Source organism: Hyla sarda, chromosome 1, assembly GCF_029499605.1.
Source record: "Hyla sarda isolate aHylSar1 chromosome 1, aHylSar1.hap1, whole genome shotgun sequence".
NCBI lineage: Eukaryota > Metazoa > Chordata > Amphibia > Anura > Hylidae > Hyla > Hyla sarda.
The window spans coordinates 391,144,807-391,170,446 of record NC_079189.1 but is presented as its reverse complement, the minus strand read 5'-3'; the positions used below and the strand labels follow the sequence as shown (position 1 = coordinate 391,170,446).

General features: G+C 43.3%; 1 protein-coding gene across 1 annotated transcript in view; it reads left to right on the top strand.

Annotated features, from left to right (window-relative positions):
* The first annotated feature begins 8,799 nt into the window (after positions 1 to 8,799).
* DIRAS2 (DIRAS family GTPase 2) overlaps positions 8,800 to 25,640 on the top strand; it is a 40,629-nt gene continuing 23,788 nt past the window's right edge. The window contains exon 1 of the mRNA XM_056525490.1: positions 8,800 to 9,116. The gene's annotated coding sequence lies outside the window, so the exon portion shown is untranslated. The remainder of the gene's footprint in view (positions 9,117 to 25,640) is intronic.

Below are 25,640 nucleotides of genomic sequence, written 5' to 3'. Positions count from 1 at the left end.
TGATTTTCCATCTTGAAGAGACCTCACTACATGAAGTTTGTCTCCTCTTTTGATGAGTAGGCGCACTGGAAAGCCCCATCTGTATGCGATTTTTGCAGAGCAAAGTGCTTGAGTGAACAGTTGCAATTCTCTGCTAGCTTGTAGCGTGGCTGCTGACACGTCTGCATAGACAGAGATCTTATGGAAGGGTGCAGGGAGACCACCTTTTTACGGGAAAATTCCATTATTTTTTCTTTTATGGTAAAGAAGTGAACCCTGGCCAATATGTCACGTGGGACCGTATCATCTAAATGACTCGGACGGGGGACTCGGACTATCCACCTCTAATTCTTGAGGACTGCAAGTTGGTAAGTCTATGAGAGTATTGTGGGAGGCACAAAATTCACCAAACTTAGATTCAACATGAGAGAGCCTCCCTGTAAGATCTTTGACTGAGGCATTCACTGGAGACACTAAAGCATACATGTCTGAGAGGAAGGTCTTCCTTAGTGCCATCAGCATTTCTTTCATTGCTGTCTCTGTAAGTGAGGTATCAGACACTTTAATGTTATCCAGATCCCCTGTATCCTTAAGAAGAGGTGTAGTATGCAGACCCCAGTCACATACCTCATGTTCCTGCTCGTGTGAGGATAAGCGGGGCCTCTGTTTAGCTGGGCTCTGTGAGGGAGAAGCCATGGGAGAGCCCCATGCTTCAGTTCCTTGTGAGGTACAGGGTTCGGCCCTGCAGACATCCGTGGTGCTGTGTGCCGAGCTGATGGAGGTAGCAGGGGAAAGAGGACCGGCGATGCCATGCGGAGATCTGCTGTGCAGTGAGGGGTCGGATGAGGAGCATCTCGGCGGCAGACCCGCTCAACTGCTGGAGCCGCAGCTGTCATCTTCCTGTCCAGCGGTGAGTGATTCGCGCTCGGCACCATCTTGCGACTCGCACGGTGGCCGGAAGAAGTAGAATTTGGACAGCTTCTCCTGTCTCACTGGCTTTCTTCTTCTCGCTGGCATCTCTGGGGAGCTTTAGAGGCACAGGAGGGTCAAATTTGTGGCGGTGAATGCTGGGGATCGTCGCTAGTTCGGGTTATACAGCGGAGCTGGTCAGTCAGGCAGCCATTCACCTCGGCAGCCAAGCCACAATGCGCTGTACAGCGAGCAGGACGCCGCAGGACGCCGCAGGAGCCAGAAGTAGCGCGGACCCAGGGAACAGGTAATTATAAAATGGGGATGGGGGAGGAAACGGGGCAGCGGCAGCGGTCTCTGGCCTGGGGAGGCGGGGCAGGGCATTATCGGCATATTGGCAAGGTAATTGCCAATACGATAATGTCCAAAATCGTGAATATCGGCCGATAATATCGGCCAAACCGATAATCGGTCGATCCCTAACCCAGACCATCAGGAATTTCGACATTTAAAACATACCTGCCATTTGCAAAACTTTTTATAAAATGTAGATAATAAAACAATAATAACACATCCTGATTAGTGTTGCTCGCGAATATTCGCAATTCGAATATTATTCGCGAATATCGCATATTCGCGAATTCGCGAATTTCGCGAATATAGCGCTATATATTCGTAATTACGAATATTCGTTTTTTTTTTTTTTTTTTCTTCACAGTACACATCACAGTGATCACCCCTCTCTGCTCCCAGCTTGTGTGGTGTAAAGAAGGCTGTAATGCTACTGTGTGAGACTGGCGTGCGAAAAATCGCATATGCGAAAATTAGCATATGCTAATATTCGCATGTGCGAATTTTCGCACATACTAATTTTGTATATACGAATTTTCGCATATGCTAATTTTCGCATACGCGAATATTCACGTATGCGAAAATAAAACGAGGATATAATGAATATGCGAATATTCGCGAATATATGACGAATATTCGTCCATATATTCGCGAATATTCGCGAATTCGAATATGGCCTATGCCGCTCAACACTAATCCTGATGTGTGAAAAGGGAGTGTGACTCATAGCCTCAGTGCACAGAGCACTGCTTGTCCTCACTGCACAGCGCCCTGCTTGTCCTCACTCCACAGCTCCCTGCTTGTCCTCAGTAGTATTGAGCGTGAATATTTGAAATGCTAATTTTTACCGCGAATATCAGCAGCGAATATTTAGAATATAGTGATATATATTCGTAATGACGAATAATATTTTTTTTTGCGAATATGCAAATATATGAATATGGAAATATTGGCACTTCCAGGGTGATCTCTCGCTTCTTTTGGGTGAAATATATAAACGCGCATGCGCACTATGCAAATTTCATTACGAATTTTCGCATAAAAAAAAAAAAAAAGAGAATGAACATAGCGAATATGCGAATTTCGCAAACATAGGACAAATATTAATCCGTATTGTCACAAAAGAATTTGAATATGGCCCCTGCCCCTCATCACTAGTCCTCAGTGTACAGAGCCCTACTTGTCCTCACTGAACAGAGCCCTGCTTCTCCTCTGTGCATGGAAACCTGCTCATCCTCAGTGTACAGAGCCCTGTGTGGTAAAGGGTTTGATGAGGGCAGGTGGAATTTCCCTAGGAGCAGATGGCATTAACCCCTTGTGTTCGTGACGCTAGAGTGTGGTTTATCCTCAATACCACCTGAAGGTATACCGCTGGATCCTGGGCTAAGCACGGGGGCAATAATGATTCCAACGCCAAGTTACGGAAAAACGGTAGCTTTACTGAGTTAGACAGGTGGAATAGTCTATACAGCATAGCCAGGCCCACGGAGGTGACCAATGACTTCAGAGACCTTAGGGCTTGTTGGAATGTGCAGTGGACTGGGACAATTTTAATGCAGGCCACGCTGACTGAAGACAGGTTGACTTTGACTGACTTGACTGAGACTGACTATAACCCGTTTGTTGCTTACCAGGCTCTGACTGGGACCTGGGGGTTGTTTACTGGTAGACTTGTGCCTGCGTAGTTAACTTGAGGCCTCCTCTGGACTCCAGACAAACTCTTTGGACTTGACTGCACTGGACCTCAGCAAAGACTTAACTGGAAATCAAGAGAGAACTAGCTCCTCCCAGGGCATATATGGGGGAGACAAGGAGGGATCCCATAGGTCACCCTAAGGTCACATGGCCACTGATTCCTCACTGGGTTACAATCACATGACACTGGTTAATCCCATGTCAATGGTTCTTAAAGACATAACACTTTTATATACAATGCACAGCATAAAGATAATTATACAAGGAGAACAGGTGCAGGGGGTCCAGGGGACACTGCAGGGAGGCTGCCTGAAAGGGCAGCTAGGGTACAGGGGTACAACTACTGTACCAGGCCACAACACCTGCTTGTCCCTTACTGTAAAGAATCCTGCTTGTTCTCAGTGCACAGAGCCCTGCTTGTCCTCAGTGTACAGAGCCCTGCTTGTCCTCAGTGTACAGAGCCCTGCTTGTCCTCAGTGTACCGAGCTCTGCTTGTCCTCAGTGTACAGAGCCCTGCTTGTCCTCAGTGTACAGAGCCCTGCTTGCCCTCACTGCACAGAGCCCTGCTTGTCCTCAGTGTACAGAGCCCAGCTTGTCCTCAGTGTACAGAGTGCTGCTTGTCCTCAGTGTACAGAGCCCTGCTTGTCTTCAGGGCACATAGCCCTGCTTGTCCTCAGTGTAGATAGCCCTGCTTGTCCTCAGTGTAAAAAGCCCTGCTTGTCCTCGGTGCAGAGTGACACTTGTCCTCAGTGTACAGAGCCCTGCTTGTCCTCAGGGCACAGAGCCCTGCTTGTCCTCAGTGTAGATAGCGCTGCTTGTCCTCAGTGTACAGAGCCCTGCTTGTCCTCAGTGTACAGAGCCCTGCTTGTCCTCAGTGTACAGAGCCCTGCTTTTTCTCAGTGTACAGAGCCCTGCTTGTCCTCAGTGTACAGAGCCCTGCTGCTTGTCCTCAGTGTACAGAGCCCTGCTTGTCCTCAGTGTACAGAGCCCTGCTTGTCCTCAATGTACAGAACCCTGCTTGTCCTCAGTGCACAGAGCCCTGCTTGTCCTCAGTGTACAGAGCCCTGCTTGTCCTCACTGCACAGAGCCCTGCTTGTCCTCAGTGTACCGAGCTCTGCTTGTCCTCAGTGTACAGAGCCCTGCTTGTCCTCAGTGTACCGAGCTCTGCTTGTCCTCAGTGTACAGAGCCCTGCTTGTCCTCAGTGTACAGAGCCCTGCTTGCCCTCACTGCACAGAGCCCTGCTTGTCCTCAGTGTACAGAGCCCAGCTTGTCCTCAGTGTACAGAGTGCTGCTTGTCCTCAGTGTACAGAGCCCTGCTTGTCCTCAGGGCACATAGCCCTGCTTGTCCTCAGTGTAGATAGCCCTGCTTGTCCTCAGTGTAAAAAGCCCTGCTTGTCCTCGGTGCAGAGTGACACTTGTCCTCAGTGTACAGAGCCCTGCTTGTCCTCAGGGCACAGAGCCCTGCTTGTCCTCAGTGTAGATAGCACTGCTTGTCCTCAGTGTACAGAGCCCTGCTTGTCCTCAGTGTACAGAGCCCTGCTTGTCCTCAGTGTACAGAGCCCTGCTTTTCCTCAGTGTACAGAGCCCTGCTTGTCCTCAGTGTACAGAGCCCTGCTGCTTGTCCTCAGTGTACAGAGCCCTGCTTGTCCTCAGTGTACAGAGCCCTGCTTGTCCTCAATGTACAGAACCCTGCTTGTCCTCAGTGCACAGAGCCCTGCTTGTCCTAAGTGTACAGAGCCCTGCTTGTGCTCACTGCACAGAGCCCTGCTTGTCCTCACTGCACAGAGCCCTGCTTGTCCTCAGTGTGCAGAGCCCTGCTTGTCCTCACTGCACAGAGTCCTGCTTGTCCTCAGTGTACAGAACCCTGCTTGTCCTCAGTGTACCAAGCCCTGCTTGTCCTCGGTGTACAGAACCCTGCTTGTCCTCAGTGTATAGAGCCCTGCTTGTCCTCACTGCACAGAGCCCTGCTTGTCCTCAGTGTACAGAGGCCTGTTTGTCCTCAGTGTACAGAACCCTACTTGTCCTCAGTGCACAGAGCCCTGCTTGTCTTCAGTGTACAGAGCCCTGCTTGTCCTCACTGTACAGAGCCCGGCTTGTCCTCAGTGCACAGAGCCCTGCTTGTCCTCAGTGCACAGAGCCCTGCTTGTCCTCAGTATACAGAGCCCTGCTTGTCCTCAGTGCATAGAGCCCTGCTTGTCCTCAGTGTACAGAACCCTGCTTGTCCTCAGTGTACAGAGCCCTGCTTGTCCTCAGTGTACAGAACCCTGCTTGTCCTCAGTGCACAGAGCCCTGCTTGTCCTCAGTGTACAGAGCCCTGCTTGTCCTCAGTGTACAGAGCCCTGCTGCTTGTCCTCAGTGTACAGAGCCCTGCTTGTCCTCACTGCACAGAGCCCTGCTTGCCCTCAGTGTACAGAGGCCTGCTTGTCCTCAGTGTACAGAACCCTGCTTGTCCTCAGTGCACAGAGCCCTGCTTGTCCTCACTGTACAGAGCCCGGCTTGTTCTCAGTGCACAGAGCCCTGCTTGTCCTCAGTGCACAGAGCCCTGCTTGTCCTCAGTGCACAGAGCCCTGCATGTCCTCAGTGTACAGAGCCCTACTTGTCCTCAGTGTACAGAACCCTGCTTGTCCTCAGTGCACAGAGCCCTGCTTGTCCTCAGTGTACAGAGCCCCACTTGTTCTCAGTGTACAGAGCCCCACTTGTTCTCAGTGTACAGAGCCCTGCTTGTCCTCAGTGTACAGAACCCTGCTTGTCCTCAGTGAACAGAGCCCTGATAGTCCATTCACACTTTCTGTATTTTGTCTCTGCACTGAGATACACTTGCAATAGTTGCAGGGACAGCACGTTACTGAAAAAGATACAATTTTTTTAAATAATACAAATATACCAATTTAATACATATAATACAGGTATAAAAATATACTTATACTGTTATTATCTAAATTATATAAAAGGTTTTAGCAAATGACAGTGACCATTTAAAGGAGTTATCCAGAATTGGAAAGCAGCTGCTTTTTTCCAGAAACAGCCCCACTCTATGGGGGAAATTTATCAAAATCTATCTAGAGGAAAAGTTGACCAGTTGCTCATAGCAACCAATCAAATCGCTTCTTTCACCTTTCAGAGGCCTTTTAAAAAAATGAAAGAAGCGATCTGATTGGTTGCTTTGGCAACTCAGCAACTTTTCCTCTGGACAGGTTTTAATAAATCTCCCTCTTTGTCTTTAGTTTGTGTGTGGTATTGCAGCATAGTTCCATTGGAGCAAATGGAGCTGAGTTGTAATACCACATGCAAACACATCCCGAGTAACTACGTTTCTCTAATCCTTGATAACCCCTTTAACCCCTTCTCTACCATAGACCGCCAGGGATCATTACATTAACCTCTTAAGGACCCATGACGTATGCGTACGTCATGAGTCCCGGTCCTGCGATATAACGCGGGGTCACACGGTGAAGCCGGGACCCGCCTCTAATAGCGCGCGGCACTGATCGCTGTGCCGCGCGCTATTAACCCTTTAGCCGCGCGCTCAAAGCTGAGCTGTGCGGCTAAAAACGAAAGTAAAAGTGCCCGGCTCGCTCAGGGAGCTGTTCGGGATCGCCGCGGTATAATCGCGGCATCCCGAACAGCTGTAGCACAGGAGGAGGTCTTCTTACCTTCTCCTGTGCTGTCCGATCGCCGAATGAATGCTTCAAGCCTGAGATCCAGGCTTGAGCATTCAATCGCCGAAAACACTGATTGATCCATTCCTATGGAGATGGATCAATCAGTGTAAAAGATCAGTACATGCAATGTTATAGCCCCTTATGGGAGCTATAATGTTGCATAAGAAAAGTGTGAAAAAATCATTAACCCTTTCAATTATCCCTTCCCCTAATAAAAGTTTGAATCACCCGGCATTTCCAAAAATAAAAAAAACATTATGTAAATAATAATAAAAATAAACATATGTGGTATCGCCGCGTGCGGAAATGTCCGAATTATAAAAATATACCGCTTTTTAAACCACTCGTTCAATGGCGTACGCACAAAAAAATTCAAAAGTCCAAAATAGCACATTTTTGATCACTTTTTATACCACAAAAAAGTGAATAAAAAGTGATCAAAAAGTCTGATCAGAACAAAAATGGTACCGATAAAAACTGCAGATGACGGCGCAAAAAATGAGACCTCAAAGCGCCCTGAACACAGAAAAATAAAAAAGTTATAGGGGTCAAAAGATGACCATTTTAAACGTATAAATTTTCCTGCATGTATTCATGATTTTTTTCGGAAGTTATACAAATTCAAACCTATACAAGTAGGGTATCATTTTAACCGTATGGACCTACAGAATAAAGATAAGGTATCATTTTTGACAAAAAATGTACTGCGTAAAAACAGAAGCCCCCAAAACTTACAAGTGTTTTTTCATCAATTTTGTCGCACATTGATTTTTTTTCCCGTTTCACCGTAGATTTTTGGGTAAAATGACTAATGTCATTACAAAGTAGAATTAGTGACGCAAAAAGTTATGATTTTTTAAAGTTAAGGAGGAAAAATTGAAAATGAAAAAACGGAAAAAGCCCGGGTCCTTAAGGGGTTAAAAGGGTATTCCAGGATCTTTTTTTTATTTGACTATGCTACAGGGGCTGTAAAGTTAGTGTAGTTCATAATATAGTGTCTGTACCTGTGTGTGATGGTTTTCTCACAATTCTTCAGTGATTTTCACCCCAATATTTATTTTTACCAGCATACAAAATGACAGTTGTCTCAGATTTTTCCCAGGTTTCAATGCGGCCGAGACCTGACTCACTAGTCAGCTGATGACAGGGAGCCTGTCTGCTTCAATGGGTGGAGCGATTGCTTGGTGGGAGAGAGCTGAATCTGCAACTAATGCAACAGCTGTAGGCACCCTGATTGAAAAACACAGGTCTTTTGAATGGATGCAGCTAATTTATGTTTCAGTGGGTGGGGAGGCTGATGTGTGGGAGGGAGGAAAATGGAATTTTGGGATTTGTATTAAAAAAAAGAAAAGTCAAACAGGAAATACCAGTTCACAAAAAGCTAGACACAGTGTTATGGTAATCTCATGACAAAGCCATTTAGTCCCAAGAAAAGTGCAGATCCTTCCTAAGCATGTCCATTACTGTCTACCAGGTACACACTAAAATCACCTTATGGTGGATAACCCCTTTAAATCTCTCCAGTGATTCAGACCAATTTCTGCCTTAGACTACCAGACATATATACATTAACCCCCTACCCATGGGTGATGCAGAAAATAAACCTAAACCAGTATTGCCTGGATGTTATGTGGCCCTGTGTTTCTGGCTGTTTTATAGCTAAATATTAGGTTCTTGGATTCTAATATTTATTTGATTAATTTCTGGATTCTCAGGATAGCACCCAGGCCTTAACTATCCCACCAACTAGCCCCAATTCTTAGAGGGAACCATGTTTTTGCCAAGAAGCCTATTCTAACCCTGATCTGGCATTGACCATTTTTTTTTTATATTATGCTTTTTGCTAAAATATGCAAATATAGATAGTGTATAAAAGAGCAACAGGTGAAGACAATAGCGCAATAGGTTAATAGGTGGGGATATGCTGCATATACTAAGCATTATTTTCTAATGTATTTGAACCTTTTATCTGTACTAAAACACAACGTCAACCATTTATTTTTATTTATTTTTTCCTATAATAAGGTGTATTGTTTTAAATGATTTTCTGTCCATTCCGCGGCATGCCTCATGCACTCAGCACATTTGTCATTAGAGTTAGATTTGTATAAACCTGATAACTAAGAATATGCAGTGCATCAGAAGAAGAAGTGTTCACATGAACATTCAGTAGGTGGCACTTAAAAGGCTTCTTTGAATTTGCAGTCGCCATTAGACAAGCAGGAGTAGGAGCAGAGGCTGGAGCCAGTCCATCCCTGAGCACAAGGCACTGTAGCCAAGGTAGTGAGGCAAAAGCAACAACCCAGGCCAAGGCAGAAAGAGACAAAAGGGGGGAGGGAGACACAAACCAGGCAGTACAGCAAGGAGCAGGAAGCAAATCCAAGCAGCACAAGGCAACAATCACAGTGCAGCAGATTGAGCACTTGCAGAAGGGACAGCTCCTTCTTTCCCACCAGCTCTGTTTATATTATGACAGCAAAACTCTGAAGATCTTCCTTTGCTGATTTCTTCATTATCAGGTATTTATTTCATTTCTTTTATTCTTTATTTATAGGCAATGTGTTACCATTCGACAGCTCTGCTGCTGATGCTATATTGTGAACTGCTTGATGCTAGAATCCAGGTCAGCAGCAGTATCCACTTCACCTGAACAGTATGAGTCTGCACAGCCCAGCTATAGTATATTTATAATATAATGTAATATGAGATTGACATGTTATGTACGCTTCCCTACCTATGTACTGTTACTTCTACTGATTAAACAAAGACTATGTTCTCCTGGCGCTTATAGACTTCTACCTTAGATATATATATGTGTATATATATATATATATATATATATATATTTTTTTTTTTTTTTTTTTTTCTTCTGGCATATCTGTGCTTTCAGCTCTGACTATGCTGAGACTATGTGTATACTCAGCAGGGCAGCAACATTAAAAGGCAAATCCATCTCAGTTGTGTGGAGGATATTTTCAGTTAATGTACTGTAATCCTGATTTAGAATCAATACTTTGCACAAGGGAAGCAATTACATAGCCCTGTTCTGTTTTCTCAACTTTAAGGGATGGCAGCCTAGCTGCTGCGGGATGGTAAGGGCAGGAAATCTGGCCTTTGATGATGGTACTCCTGTTAAACATTACCATTGATTTTCTTACCCCCAATGATTGAAAAAAAAGAGATACTGGATCGCCACAGCCTTTAAATCAGCTTAGCTGCCTCAATCTCAGCAAAAGGCAGTGAATGGTTGTGGAAAGAACACAGATTAAATGTAGGGGTCAGCCAGGTTTTCTGCCACGATTTATATAACATTACGCCTCGGTATTACATGTTTTACTGCGCATTATAATCTTTATATATATATTTTTTTTTAATAGTTATTGATCGAGCAGGAAATAGTCAAGCCTTTATTTATTTAAAAACAGAGATTATAACAATGCTTTATTTCTTTGTAAACAGAATGATTTGCAGTGGCGTGTTACCTTATAACTTTTATCCCACCAGTTCAATATTTGTAGCCGACCGGATGACATTTTTTTGTACTTGCAGAATATCACAGTATACAATAAATAATTGGATGATCTTTGTCCGGATGTAGCAGAGTTGAGTTGACTATGCGGCATGTTGTAGAATCACAGTCTGTTTATTATGGTTTTATATAGGACTACAAAAGAAACTTATATAAAGAATCATAAACAATTAGTGAATATCTGTAATATGATCATCTGTCTCAATGTTTCTTTACCAGGGTGCCTCCAGCTGTTGCAAAACCACAACTCCCAGCATGCCCGGACAGCCGAAGGCTGTCCGGGCATGCTGGGAGTTGTGGTTTTGCAACAGCTGGAGGCACCCTGATTGGGAAATACTGATCTATCCTCAGAGTAGTATATTCTGCTTTTTATACTCCCATATGATGTTACTTTGACTGTCATCTAAAGTTAGATAATCAGATCATCTGGAATGCGTATATACCGTAATGCATGGTCAATCAGTCCGATTCCGCAGGCATTAGGTTATGTAACTTGATGAGTATGATGGTATATGAACTATTATATATTTTACAAAGGAAAGTAAGTTCTATAAATACCAAATATTTATTATAGGAAAATAGAATGTTTATATAAAAAATAAACACATATAAATTGTATACAATATAGGCTGACAGTCTATGATTAATCTGATTATACCTATTTAGCATAAGAGAAATTTGAGTTCTAAGTCTCTTCAGTGACATTTTTGGCACCCTTTCAATTGCTGTTTAGCAGTTTTTAAGGTCCCCTACCATTATATTTCCCATAGGTGTTGTGACCCAGTTTCCAAAAGGCTCTTAATGACACATAAGTTTGAATAGTTATGTGATATAAACCTGTTTTTATGGTTTCTTAAAAACTGGATGTCAACTCCTATGGACATTACTGGCTCATGTTAATGCAGGACCAAGATTATTCCCAATTATTCTAATAGAAAATATTCAGACACCTGTATTAGGATCGCCCACACTGTCTCCTCATCACACTGAGAATGTTATGTTCATAGCCATGGCAGCCAATCCTTACCTTCAGTGGTGATGTCACGTTGGCATTATGTCATCAATGTAAGAAGGGATTAGGTAAGTATTGTACATGACATTATTTTTTCATGTACTCTTTTTGGGGACTAGAAAACCCCTTTGGTAAGTTGTATTTCTTTTATTGTAACAGTATTGAGACATACTGATACATATCATGGAATACAGCGCACAGACTATACACAGTAGTAAACGTAATCACCAATGATGGCGAATGAAGAAAAACCTGGGATGCAGGAAAGGATGACAGAGTGCAAACGTACAGCAACCCATAAATTCTAATCTGTAATTCAATTTCATCTTCTCCATACAATAATGTAATTACAGCGAAGCTTATAGGCATGCCGAGGCTGTACCATGCAGAAATGAACTCATCGCCATACGTATGCTGTACGCAGGTGCCAGGTCTCTTATTTCATAGATCAAAAGATTCTGATCAATAGGCCTGGGGAATCATATTTAGGTTAAAGAAATTTCCATTGAGAATACAGTGGTTCATGGGAGAAAATACATTCCATGTACAGAACTAAGAAATGTATTATGGCCATTATATATATATATATATATATATATATATATATACATTCATGGCCTTAAATGTTGGCACCCCTAAAATTTTTCTAGGAAATTAAGTTTTTTTTCACAGAAAAGGATTTCAGTAACACATGTTTTGCTATACACATGTTTATTCCCTTTTTGTGTATTGGAACTAAACCAAAAAAGGAGGAAAAAAAAAGCTAATTCCCAACAGCTTTTCCCAACAGCAATTTTAAGATCGCTCCACAGGTGATCAATGGGATTTAGATCTGGACTCATTGCTGGCCACTTCAGAACTCTCCAGTGCTTTGTTGCCATCCATTTCTGGGAGCTTTTTGACGTATGTTTGGGATCATTGTCCTGCTGGAAGACCCAAGATCTCAGAGGCAAACCCAGCTTTTTGACACTGGGCTGTACAGTGCGACCCAAAATCCATTGGTAATCCTCAGATTTCATGATGCCTTGCACACTTTCAAGGCACCCAGTGCCAGAGGCAGCAAAACAACCCCAAGACATCATTGAACCTCCACCATATTTTACTGTAGGTACTGCGTTGTTTTCTTTGTAGGCCTCATTCCGTTTTCGGGTAAACAGTTGAATAATGTGCTTTACTAAAAATCTCTATCTTGGTCTCTTGCTCTATCTTGGTCTCATCTGTCCACATCTGTCTCTGTGTCAGCAGTGGGGTCCTCCTGGGTCTCCTGCCATAGCATTTCATTTCATTTAAATGTTGACGGATAGTTCGCGCAGACACTGATGCTCCCTGAGCCTGCAGGACAGCTTGATTATCTTTGGAACTTGCTTGGGGCTGCTTATCCACCATTCAGACTATCCTGCGTTGACACCTTTCATCAATTTTTCTCTTCTGTCCACGCCCAGGGACTTGTTAATATTTTTCCACAATTTTCATTCAAGTCCTCAGACAGTTCTCTTCTCCTCTTTCTGTTGCCCATGCTTAATGTGGCACACACAGACACACAATACAAAGACTAAGGGAACTTCTCTCCTTTTTATCTGCTTTCAGGTGTGATTTTTATATTGCCCACACCTGTTACTTTCCCCATGTGAGTTTAAAGGAGCATCACATGCTTGAAACAATCTTATTTGTCCATAATTTTGAAACAGACCATTTTTGGAGTTTGGTGGGACATTATGTCCAATTTGCTTTTTTTCCTCCTTTTTTGGTTTAGTTCCAATACACAATTTTTTTTTTATATATAAACATTTATATAAATAATGGATAATCCTATAAGCCAATCTATATTTTGCTATAGTTATATAGTTACATAATAACGTTCATTTTCAAATGTTGATGCTTTGTTAAGGTGCAATTTTTAGTTATGTTAGGAAAGAAAGAACCCACAGTAACGGCAGACATTTAATAATAAAGAAAGAGTTGGCACACGAGTGAGTTGGGAGGTGGTTTATCGTCCTTATCCCAATACTGTCAAGATTGGAGTATAACTCATTAGGTAACGTAGGGGTATTAAATACTTTTGCCACTTTAACTGGACTTTAAAGGATGACACAGTCCTGCCCTATTCCCAGCCCTAAAACTCTTAGCCTATGAACAGTGTGTCTCCACCTATTGCAAAACTACAGCTCCCATCATGCCCGGACAGCCAAAGGCTGTTTTGCAACAGCTGTAGACACATTGTTTGGAAAAAATGCTGTAGGTTGAAGAAGGGTATTTCATACCCAAAATGTTGCCTAATGAGTTAAATGTCCATCTTGATAGTAGAAAGAAAAATGACCTTGGATTCAGGTGCTCAGGAACTCCAAAATGAATCAGTGAGAGGCATAAAGATGTGAAGAATGAATGTTAGCACTTCTTCTAACTGCCAATCTGAAGAAGGGGTACATCTTTATGTCTCCGGCTGGGTAATTTCAGAGTTCCCGAGCACATGAATCCAAGGTAATTATTCTTTCTACTGTCCAGTTTCTATACAGGACTACCAGTGGTTGTATTTCCTGTTACTTTTGGGCCTGCACGGGAGCATTTTCCAGCTGTATAACCTTAATAGGGTGATATGCATACTTGTATGCTCAAGGTAGGCGGCAAATTTATACAGCCTGTTTAACTCTGCTACTGGGTTCCCCCGGGGTATTAGGGTAACACATGCCCACAAAGATTCATAAGCACAGCTTGACTGTATTGGGATATAGACGATTAGCATTGATCGATCCACTTTGCAACTCTTGGTGTGCCTTCTTTGATGAATGAGTGGTAGTGAGGCGAACCATTTGTTTCTGGCCCCTATATTTTTTAGCCATTTTATATTAACCTCTTAAAATAGATTTAAAACTATTATATTCTATTTATTAATTACATTTTTTTAGAATAAAAATAAAAGCAAATAAAAACAGAAGCAGATTCTTAAAGGGCTGGTTCACTTTTCCACCTTTACTTAGTGGCCCCCATAGATTGTGGGTTCTTCACTTCAATGATATACCCAATTATGGTGTTATCATTTAGACTTCAGTTGTACTTAAAGGGGTACTCCGTTTTTTTTTTCTAAATCAACTGGTGCCAGAAAGTTAAACAGATTTGTAAATTACTTCTATTAAAAAATCTTAATCCTTCCAGTATTTACTAGCTGCTGAATACTACAGGAAATTATTTTCTTTTTGGAACACAGAGCTCTCTGCTGACATCATGACCACAGTTCTTCTGACATATCTGTCCATTTTAAGAACTGTCCAGAGTAGGAGAAAATCCCCATAGCAAACATATGCTGCTCTGGACAGTTCCTAAAACTGACAGAGATGTCAGCAGAGAGCACTGTGCTTTTTCAAAAAGAAAATAATTTCCTCTGTAGTATCGAGCAGCCAGTAAGTACTGGAAGGATTAAGATTTTTTAATAGAAGTAATTTACAAATCTGTTTAACTTTCTGGCACCAGTTGATTTAGAAAAAAAAAATTATAATAATTCCACCGGAGTACCCCTTTAATGCATATAAGGGATTTGTGATTAACTATGATTTGCTGATACCTGATCTTACATGATCTCTCATGAGGAGGCAGTAGTAGTAGTAGTTGAAGACCGAGATGTCAGATAAGGTCCTTGATAGATTTCACTGTAAATAGACTTTTGTAGATTTCCATGTAAAATGATACATAAAAGATGCAGAAGTCAAATATAAATTTTTGAAATAACCTATTTTTAAAATGTTTTTTAAATGAACATTAATGTTTTATTGAACATTCAGTTCATTATAAAATACCCCTAAAGGTTTCCATAGCCTTTGAAAATCTGAAGAAGCTGAACAAAAACAGCATAAATATAAATGTCTCAGACAAGCGGGTGGGATTAAAGGAAAAATAACCCATTGATAACACATTGCTGTGGTAGTAGGGATTTATTTGCACTGTTATTAAAGGTATTTCATGTTTTAAAATCATCCAAATATCCCAAATTGAGACAAATTGATGGTTTATTATGTTGCTTTATTTGCAGCCTATGTCTGTTACTATTTAGCTTGGGATTATTCTGTTGTTCTGTAGTCAAAAGTGGAGATTTATTGCTGTCTGTTTATAGTGGGTCATAAATGACTCTGTAAACAAGCTACAAAGATTGTATAGCTATAAAATTCCATTTGTACATGGTTAAAAGTTGTTTGCATTGTGTACAGCAAAAGCACGCTATGGGCAATCTATCGCAAGAGATAACCATTCAAAACGTATGCCCTGTTCACATCGTGCTATGACCCTCTGTTTGACATGTATATGCTGCAAAAAATGTTTTCCTTCAGAGGAGGGTTCTGATGTATTTAAGTATAAAATGCATAGTCTATATACTCTCATTGTGAAAAATATATACAGTGCAGTATACTTGTTCTCATTTTCAGTTTCTACTGTATACCTTTATTATGGGATAGCCTAGTCTAGTATGCTGTCTCCTACCATTTTTTGCTGTAATATACCAATATATACTGACCCAACTGAGGCTATATGGATGGAGCCCTATGGGTATATAATGTGATGTGAACAGGGCCTGAGTTTACATTCCATTTGCTGTGTAAGTTTAGTACAGAATAACATAGTCAGTTTCACTAGCAGTGTTTTCCAACCTTTTTTATCTCGGGGCACCCCTCCAAAAAGAAAAATTTCACGGGGCACCCTGACCGAAGTTAATGAGCAAGAAAGAAAAAAGGGAAGGGCGCTGCAGGGTGGGGGTGCTGCTACACTGCTGCTTTAGACAGCAACTCACAAATGGCATCTTCTCTAATCGTCGTCGTTCCCTTTTCTTCTCCATCTGGCCCGGCCATCGGGACAATTTCTTCCAGGCTCCGCACTTTTTAACTTTTTTTTACATGGGTGACCAAGGGGTGTACATGGGTGACAGAGGGTTGTAGAAGAGAGTACATGGGTGGCAGAGGGGTGTAGAAGAATGTGCATGGGTGACAGGGGGGGTGATGGGGGTGGACAGGAGTGTACATGGGTGACAGGAGTGTAGTGAGGTGTACATGGGTGATAGATGGGTGTAAAAGAGTGTACATGGGTGGCAGAGGGGTGTACATGGGTGACAGAGGGGTGTAGAAGAGTGTACATGGTTGACAGAGGGGTGTAGAAGTGTGTACATGGGTGATAGGGGGGTGTAGAGGAGTTTACATGGGTGATAGAGGGGTGTAGAGGAGTTTACATGGGTAGCAGAGGGGTGTACATGGGTGGCAGAGGGGTGTAGAGGCGTGTACATGGGTGACAGAGGGGTGTAGTGGTGATAGAAGGGTGTACATGGGTGACAGAGGGTGGTAGAAGAGTGTACATGGGTGGCAGAGGGGTGTAGAAGAATGTACATGGGTGACAGGGGGGTGTTGGGGGTGGACAGGAGTGTACATGGGTGACAGGAGTGTAGAGGGGTGTACATGGGTGACAGATGGGTGTAGAAGAGTGTGCATGGGTGACAGAGGGGTGTACATGGGTGACAGAGGGGTGTAGAAGAGTGTACATGGGTGGTAGAGGTGTGTAGAAGTGTGTACATGGGTGATAGGGGGGTGTAGAGGAGTTTACAACGGTTGCAGAGGGGTGTACATGGGTGGCAGAGGGGTGTAGAGGAGTGTACATGGGTGGCAGAGGGGTGTAGAAGAGTGTACATGGGTGACAGTGGGGCGTAGGGGGTGACAGATGGGTGTAGAGGAGTGTGCATGGGTGACAGAGGGGTGTAGAGGAGTGTACATGGGTGACAGAGGGGAGTAGAAGAGTGTACATGGGTGACAGAGGAGAGTAGAAGAGTGTATATGGGTGACAGAGGGACGTAGGGGGTGACAGAGGGGTGTAAATGGGTGACAGATGGGTGTAGAAGAGTGTACATGGGTAGAAGAGGGATGTAGAGGACTGTACATGGGTGACAGAGAGGTGTTGAGGAGTGTACATGTGTGACAGGGGGGTGTAGAAGAGTGAACATGGGGGACAGAGGGGTGTAGAGGAGTGTACATCGGTGACAGAGGGGTGTGAAAGAGTGTACATAGATGACAGAGGGATGTAGAGGAGTGTACATGGGTGACAGGTGGTGTAGATTAGTGTACATGGGTGGTAGAGGGGTGTAGAGGAGTGTACATGGGTGGCAGAGGGGTGTAGAGGAGTGTACATGGGTGACAGAGTGGTGTAGAGGAGTGTACTTGGGTGACAGGGGGGTGTACCTGGGTGACAGAGGGGTGTAGGGGAGTGTACATGGATGACAGGGGTGTATATGGGTGACAGGGGTGTAGAGGAGTGTACATGGGTGATAGATGGGTGTAGAGGAATGTATATGGCTGATAGATGGGTGTACATGGGTGACAGAGGGGTGTAGAGGAGTGTACATGGGTGACAGGGGTGTATATGGGTGACAGAGGGGTGTAGAGGAGTGTACATGGGTGACAGGGAGTGTAGAAGAGTGAACATGGGTGACAGAGGGGTGTAGAGGAGTGTACATGAGTGACAGAGGGGTGTAGAGGGGTGTAGATGGGTGACAGAGGGATGTAGAGGAGTGTACATGGTTGACAGGGGGGGTGTAGAAGAGTGTACTTGGGTGACAGAGGGGTGTAGAGGAGTGTACATGGGTGACAGAGGGGTTTGGAGGAGTGTACATGGGTGATAGATGGGTGTAGAGGAGTGTATATGGGTGATAGATGAGTGTATATGGGGGACAGAGGGGTGTAGAGGAGTGTACATGGGTGACAGAGGGGTGTAGAGGAGTGTACATGGGTGACAGAGGGGTGTAGAGGAGTGTCCATGGGTGACAGGGGTGTACATGGGTGACAGAGGGGTGTAGAGGAGTGTACATGGGTGACAGAGGGCTGTAGAGGAGTGTACATGGGTGGCAGAGGGGTGTAGAAGAGTGAACATGGGTGACAGAGGGGCATAGGGGTTGAGAGAGGGGAGTAGAGAGGTGTACATGGGTGACAGATGGGTGTAGAAGAGTGAACATGGGTGACAGGGGGGCATAGGGTGTGACAGAGGGGTGGACAGGTGTGACAAGGTGGTAACATAGGGGTGGACAAGGGTGACAAGGGGACAGAGGGTGGAATAGGGGGTGGACATAGGTGAAAAGGATGTGGTCAGAGGGGTGGAGAATGGAGGGTGAGCATTGGTGACAGGGATGGACAGGGGTGACAGAGAGTTGGATAGGGGGGGTGGATATGGATGACAGGAGGGTGGACATGGGAGATGGGGTCAGAGGGGTGGACAAGGGTGACAAGGGGGTAAAAGAGGGGTGGACAGGAGTGACAGAGAGGGGTGGACTGGGGTGACAAAGGGACAGAGGGGTGAATAGGGGGTGGACGGGGGGTGAACATGGGTAACAGGGAGGTGGACAAGGCGGACATGGATGACAGTACATGGATGACGGGGGTGGACATGGGTGACAGGGAGGTGGACAAGGCGGACATGGATGACAGTACATGGATGACGGGGGGTAGACATGGGTGACAGGAGGGTGGACATGGATGACAGGAGGGTGGACATCGGAGACGGGGGGGTTTGGACAGGGTTGGGAAGGGGTAACAGTGGGGTGGAAAGGGTACAGTACCTTAAGCACGCTGGCACGGGAATCCGGTGCAGCTTGTAGTTCCACAGCACGGGAATCCAGTGCAGCTTACAGCATCTTAAAGTTGTAGCAGGGCACCATTTTCAGGCTCACTGTGTCGCAATGGGGAGGGGCACGCTGGGGACGCTGTGTGCACAGTGCGCACGCAGGCCTCCCTTCCCCCTTGCGGCGCCATGAGTCATAGGAGCGCGGGACATTTATAAAAAAGAAAAAGGAAAAATTCACGGCAAAATCTCGCTGCCCCCCGGTTGGGAATCACTGCTATATAGAGACATTCATGGAAAAGCCTATTACCGACTTACAGTAAGCTACTGTAAACCTATATCATGGCATACATTGGAGGCATCTGTCAGAGGTCCATATTGTAAAACCCCCTTTATGTATTCCTCTGACCTACATTGCAAGGACAGTGTGAATTCAACCTAAAATGTATGCTTCAACTACATGGAAAAAAGGTGGTGTAAACTTAATTTTATTTGTATGGCTAGAGAATGGAAGTCAGTCACTGTATAGTTAAAACATCCAAGTGATAAGACCAGTGAAGGCCAAACTTTTCCAGTATAGATTTATTATTTATAGAGCTGGACTTAAATCATTGGCATCAGCCTCAGGCTGGGTTCACACCACGTTTTGTTAAATACGGTTCCCGTATACGGCTGGAAGGAGGGGGTGGGGCTTAATCGCGGCGCCCGCACTCAGCCGTATTCGGGAACCGTATTTAATGTATGTCTATGAGCCAACCGGAGTGAACCGCAGCCTCCGGTCGGCTTCGTTTTTGGCCGTATGTGGTTTCCCTACCGCAGGCAAAAACGTGGTCGACCGCGTTTTTGCCTATGGTCGTGAAACCGCATACGGCCGAAAACGAGTGCGGGCGCCGCAATTAAGCCCCGCCCCCTCCTCCCAGCCGTATACGGGAACCATATTTAACAAAACGTGGTGTGAACCCAGCCTCAGAGGGTTTTTTGTCTTCCTCTGGATCAAAACAGTAGAGACACAATTGGGATATAGGGTGAATTGCTGGACTCTGGTCTTATTGTTTTTCCTTATGAACTATGTTACTATGTAACTACTATGACTAGGGTTCAGCACACACATGAGATAAGGACACATCTGCACATTTTGTCTGCATTCTCCTTTTTACATCCCTCAATGCCACAATAATACTGGTAGCAGCCACTATTGGTTACTGCACATGCCTTCCTTATATGTGACCATCCTATCAGGGAGCCTGAGAAACCCATACGAGCTAAAAACCCTGGTCCAGGGAGTAGAATCAGAAACTTAGACTAAATAGTTTTCAAATGCACTAGATTTATAACAATGGCTTAGCCTTTTTGGTGAATTTGATGCATCTTTAGACTATCAAGTCTATGTTTAGACCAACTAATTGTCGCAGGAAGTTGTACACGATCCCCATATGTTTTTCCTCTAAGCTCAGCAAGGTGAAAAACTGTCTACAGTTAAAAAGAAATGTGTTTTTTGGTGCAAATTACACCAGATTTCTGACACAGATAGATGCCTGGAAGAAACTTCCAGCAGATGTGGTGGGTAAGGGAAGATAAACATGCCTGTGATAAATAGATATCTATCCTAAGATTAAATAAAGGAAATAATGTAAGGGCAGACTGGATGGACTGGTATTTTTCTGCCAACTTGGTTAGAGTAGAATAAGTAACCTTTAAAAATGTATTCTTTATTCTCTTATCCTACCATATTTAGAGTTTAGTTATTGTCTCATGACATAGACATGATTGAGCCTATTGTGCTTAGAAGATATTATATAAGTCTGTTGTTACACAGCTAGATTATAATGACTTGATAAACACATCAGAGAAAAGCCTGAATATTGAATATTGTGTAGCATAGCCATTATATTGATATATATATATATATATATATATATATATATATATATATATATATATATGTATATATATATAGCACAGGAATTATATTTGCATACAGGTGCAACAGTTAATATATTGGTATATACAGGCACAGTACTGCCATTATGTTGATATATAGTGTAAGAACTTGATTATACTGTATTGGTATAAACAGTAAATATAGTATAGCCATTATGCAGTATGCAGTAATAAAGTAGTAAAACTATTATATATATGTGTACAGCTGTAGTAAAGCTATTATAGTGGTATATAATTGTAATACAGCCATTATATTTATATACAGGTGTAGTACTGTCATTGTATTAAGATACAGTTTCACTTGATGTACAGGTGTAGTACAGTTATTGTATTATGATACAGTTTTACTTAATATATAGGTGTAGTACAGTCATTGTATTAGGATACAGTTTTACTTGATATACAGGTATAGTACAGTCATTATATAGAGATACAGTTTTACTTCATACAGGTGTAGCATTACCATTGTATTAGCATACAAATGTAGCATAACCATTGTATTGATATGCAGTGGAAGTACAGTCTTTCAGCAACTTAATGATCACTGTCACCTGTCTGGGTGGCTGAGCCAACAACAGATCTGGCGGTTTCCTGCCCTGTTGCTTCACCTGTGACTTATGGTATTATGCTGCCTGCACCAGGAGCTCATAGAGGAGGAGCTGGAAGCAGAGTGCTAGGAGCTGTGGGGGAGGTGAGTGTTTTTTTTTCTTCATGGGGCAGAAGGGGGGGGGGCAACTACTAAACTGGGGCAGTGTGGAGGCCTACTACTATATGGGGGCTCAGAGGGGCCTGTCTACTATATGGGGACGCAAAGTAGGCATTACTGTGGTATGGGAAATACACATGGGGACATTGTGTAGAGGTGGGGATTGTGCTGGAATGAGGAGCCTAAAATAGTGGTCCATCAGATTCTGTTTGGCTGTATTAATTGTCCTTTACTGTAAACACACAAAATTAAAGTGTGCACATATTTTATTTTGTTTGGAGGTGCTCACCATTCTTGTTTTTTGTACTGGTATTATTGAAAACATTGGTCTCATTATACAGATTTTCGTCAAGAACAGTATGATGGTAATATGTTTGGTGATAATATTCCTCCTTATATACTGGTATTATTTGTAACATTGGTTAGTATACAGCCTTTGGTCAGTAACAGTATGATGGTAATATGTATGGTGATAATATTTCTCCTTGTGTACTGGTATTATTGGTAATATTGGTCTCAGTATACAGGATTTGGTCAATAAGAGTATGATGGTAATATGTATGGTGAAAATATTCCTCCTTGTATACTGCTATTATTGGTAATATTAGTCTCAGTATAAAGGATTCATTCAATTACAGCATGATGGTAATATGTATGGGGAAAATATTCCTCCTTGTATACTGGTATTATTGATAAGATTGGTCAGTATACAGGATTCGGTCAGTAAAAGTATGATGGTAATATATATGGTCATAATATTTCCTCCTTGTATATTGGTATTATTGGTAATATCGATGTCAGTATACTGTATTTGCCTTGGGGCCCATGAGACTCTAGTTAGGCCCATGCAGTCATTGTATTTGCATACAGTTGTAGTACAGCTGTTATATTGTTATTAAAGTGTTATTAGAGTGTAGTTCAGTCATTGTATTAGTTTAGTCATGTATTAATAGACAGGTGTGGGGCAAAGTGTAGTACAGCGATTGTATTAGGATACAGGCATACTACAGCCATTTTGTTTATATACAGCTATAGTACAACTATTAAAAATGGTAGACAGGTGTAGAGCAGTCATTATATTGGCTTACAGGTTTGATACAATTACTAAATTTCTATATAACAAGATTAAGGCCCCATGTCCATCTGCATTGGATGCTTCATTCCATTCGGGCCCAAAAATGTCGAATGCATGTTGGACACCAAGGGATCCTGGCAGATCCCACTGACTTTAATGGGGTCCCTCTGATTTCCTTTTGGTGTCCGTTTAATTATCAGGATCTGACCAAACAAAATAATGACTGCTTGAAGCATTGTGTTGTCTGCTCAGGCCCAGCTAATTAAACAGACTCTGCAAAGGAGCTCAGCGAATGGAGCTCGAACACAAATGTGAACATAACCTAAAAGTTTTTTCCAGAGAATTTTTTTCAATCGAATTATCACAAAATACAAGAATAAAGCAGGACATGTACAGGAGCTGCAAAATCTCATGACAAAAAGCAGTGCTACAGTCATGGCAGAAGTAGCGCAGTTAGGCTAAAGAAAATAAAATAAATCAACATATCTACCTGAAAGATGATTGCTTTAGGTCCTGGGAAGGAAAGCTATGTTCAGAAATATTCACTGACTAAGAGAAAAGGTAGCAGCAGGGAGGAGGGGGCTAATGATTGAAGTAGAGAAAAGAAAAGATAGGAGACCGCAACAAAATTAAGAAAAGGAACACTCCAGAGGCACCAATGCTGACACAGGTGCAAACATAACAGAGAAGAGAGCGCGACCTAAAAGTAAGTCAGAGGTTACACATCACAAAAAATGTAGTCTAATTGAGGGTTGCTATTGACCTGTAGGCAGAAGATTTCATTTTCAAGGTAGCCAGACCGCATATTGTTTGTCATGTAGCAATGGGTCGTCACATAGCAATTCCAGGAGGAGATCATACAAAATACTAACAAGTCGCCTCACTACCAAAGCAGAAACACAAAGAGTTTCAAACTGCATGAGAGAATGGTGGAGGCGAAGCCTGGTTATGGAGGAGTAGAGTAAGAGTAACTCGATATATGCCTAAGAATGTTTAATTAAAGCCAGAGAAGTAACCATTAGAGATGAGCGAATTTTTGAGAAAAAAAAAATAGTTTCGGTCCGAATTTATTTGCCACAAATCTTTATTAAAAATGGCTATTTCTGGTCTACAGAGAGCCTCTATAGGGGTGTGGAACACGTTGCCTTGTAGTAACACGCACAGAGAGTGTGCTGTGTTAATTAAATAATACTGTTATCCAGAATGACATGCAGATTACAGGCATCGCTATTAGAATCACTGCCGCAGAGCGTCTGGATGTGGCAGCAGGGTCGGGAGACCATATGGCGTCACAATTGAAGAGATTAAAGAGACATTATTATTTAATTTAAATAGAATTTATTTACTTTTTTTTAAATCCTCTTTTGAAGACCCATTCTGGTGAGCATGGAGCTGGCGGTCCGCCGAGAGGCGAGATACCACCTGTTCCAGCCCCTGCTTTTCAGCACCCCCCCCTCCCCGACTGTCTTACTTTGTGTGGAACTGCGAATGTTTCATGTAATCAGTTATGGTTCATTGTTATCGCTCCAACCTGTTTCATTGGATTCTTGTGTTAATTCCAGAGGTAATATATGACGACAACAAGAGAGGAGTGAATTTTTTATTTATTTGATCCATCTGATTTAATTCGCTCATCTCTATTGAGGACCTGTTGGAGGGCAAGTCTGGTGCCAGCAGCTGCAGTAATTTCAGCTCTAATAGTGTATAATTGCTTCAGTGTATTATTTTCTGTAGTGAAAAAGCTTGTTCTTGTATCTTAAAATCAAGCTGGCGGTCCTCTGCAAGGCCAGCTACTGCCTGTCCCAGCCCCTGCCACTCAGCGCTCCCCATGCTCTGACTGTCCACTTGAAAGGGGACGGATTGCAGTTCCAGCAACTTGGACAGGAGCACATTCAGCTTCTGTGCCATTGGATAAGTGGGCGCATAAAGCTAGAAGTGGCTGCAGTGAAAAAGCTCGTACTTGTATCTTAAAATCGAGCTGGCGGTCCTCCGCGAGGTGAACTACCACCTATTCCAGCCCCAGCCTCTCAGCGAAAGTGTGAATATTTCATTTAATCAGTTATGGTTCATTGTTATCGCTCCAACCTGTTTAATTGGATTCTTGTTTTAATTCCATAGGTAATATATGACGTCGACGGTCATAGGGCCTCAGTCTTGAAAAGATTACATCAATTGTTTTAAATTTAAGATTTTGATTAGATAGTTTAATGTCCCGGGTGCTCGAAGCATGTACTTTAAACTAATATTGTATGACCACAAAACCCAATATAACAAGGAGTAACATGGTGGCACAATGACAGAGCCTAGAGGTGGCAGCAGCTCGACAAGACCATAGCGCCACACAATAGAAAAGATTACAAATATTTAGTAAAATTTAAATTGAAGATTTTAGAATTTCTTGATGAATGACACAAGCTGAAGGGGGCGGAAGCATGAGAAGACCATATAGTGGCAGAATGACCAAGCCTGGAGGTGGCAGCAGCAAGGGGAGACCAAAGGGCCTCACAATTGAAAAGATTAAAGATATATTTTAAAATTGAAATTGAAGATTTTAAATAGATTAACATAAATATTGTTATGTAATGTGCCAGCAGCATGAGGAGACCACATGGCGGCACAATGACACAGCCTGGAGGTGGCACCAGCATGAGGAGACCAAAATGTGGCAGAATGACCAAGCCTGGAGGTAGCAGCAGCAAGAGGAGACCATATGGGACAGAATGACACAGCCTGGAGGTGACGGCAGCCTGTCGAGGCAAAAGGCCTCACAATTGAAAATAATATATTTTTTAAATTGCATGTGGCCATGTTAACATCCTCCAGATACTTGATGAAAAACTGCCACACCGCAGAGTAGCTGATTCCCCCCCCCCCCAACTGTCTGCACTTATTGACTGCTACTGCCGCCGAATCTGGGGACCCCTGTTCCACTACCTCCCGGGCAGGTAGGCTGCCGCAAAGCAGGTGGTCTACCCTGGGCCCGTTTGGCTCCAGACTTCCCACTGCGGACACCATGCTGACTCCCAATCATGCTACCACCTTGTTGGCACAACTGCTGCCTCATGGGCAACCTGCCACCCTCTTCTCCTGATGATGATGAAGCCCCTTCTGCCCCCTGCTCCCAAATGCAATAGGCTTCATCATCATTGAGTTGTTTCTGCACTTCACTGATGTCATCCTCAGGTTCCTCAACAGTGTCTGCTTC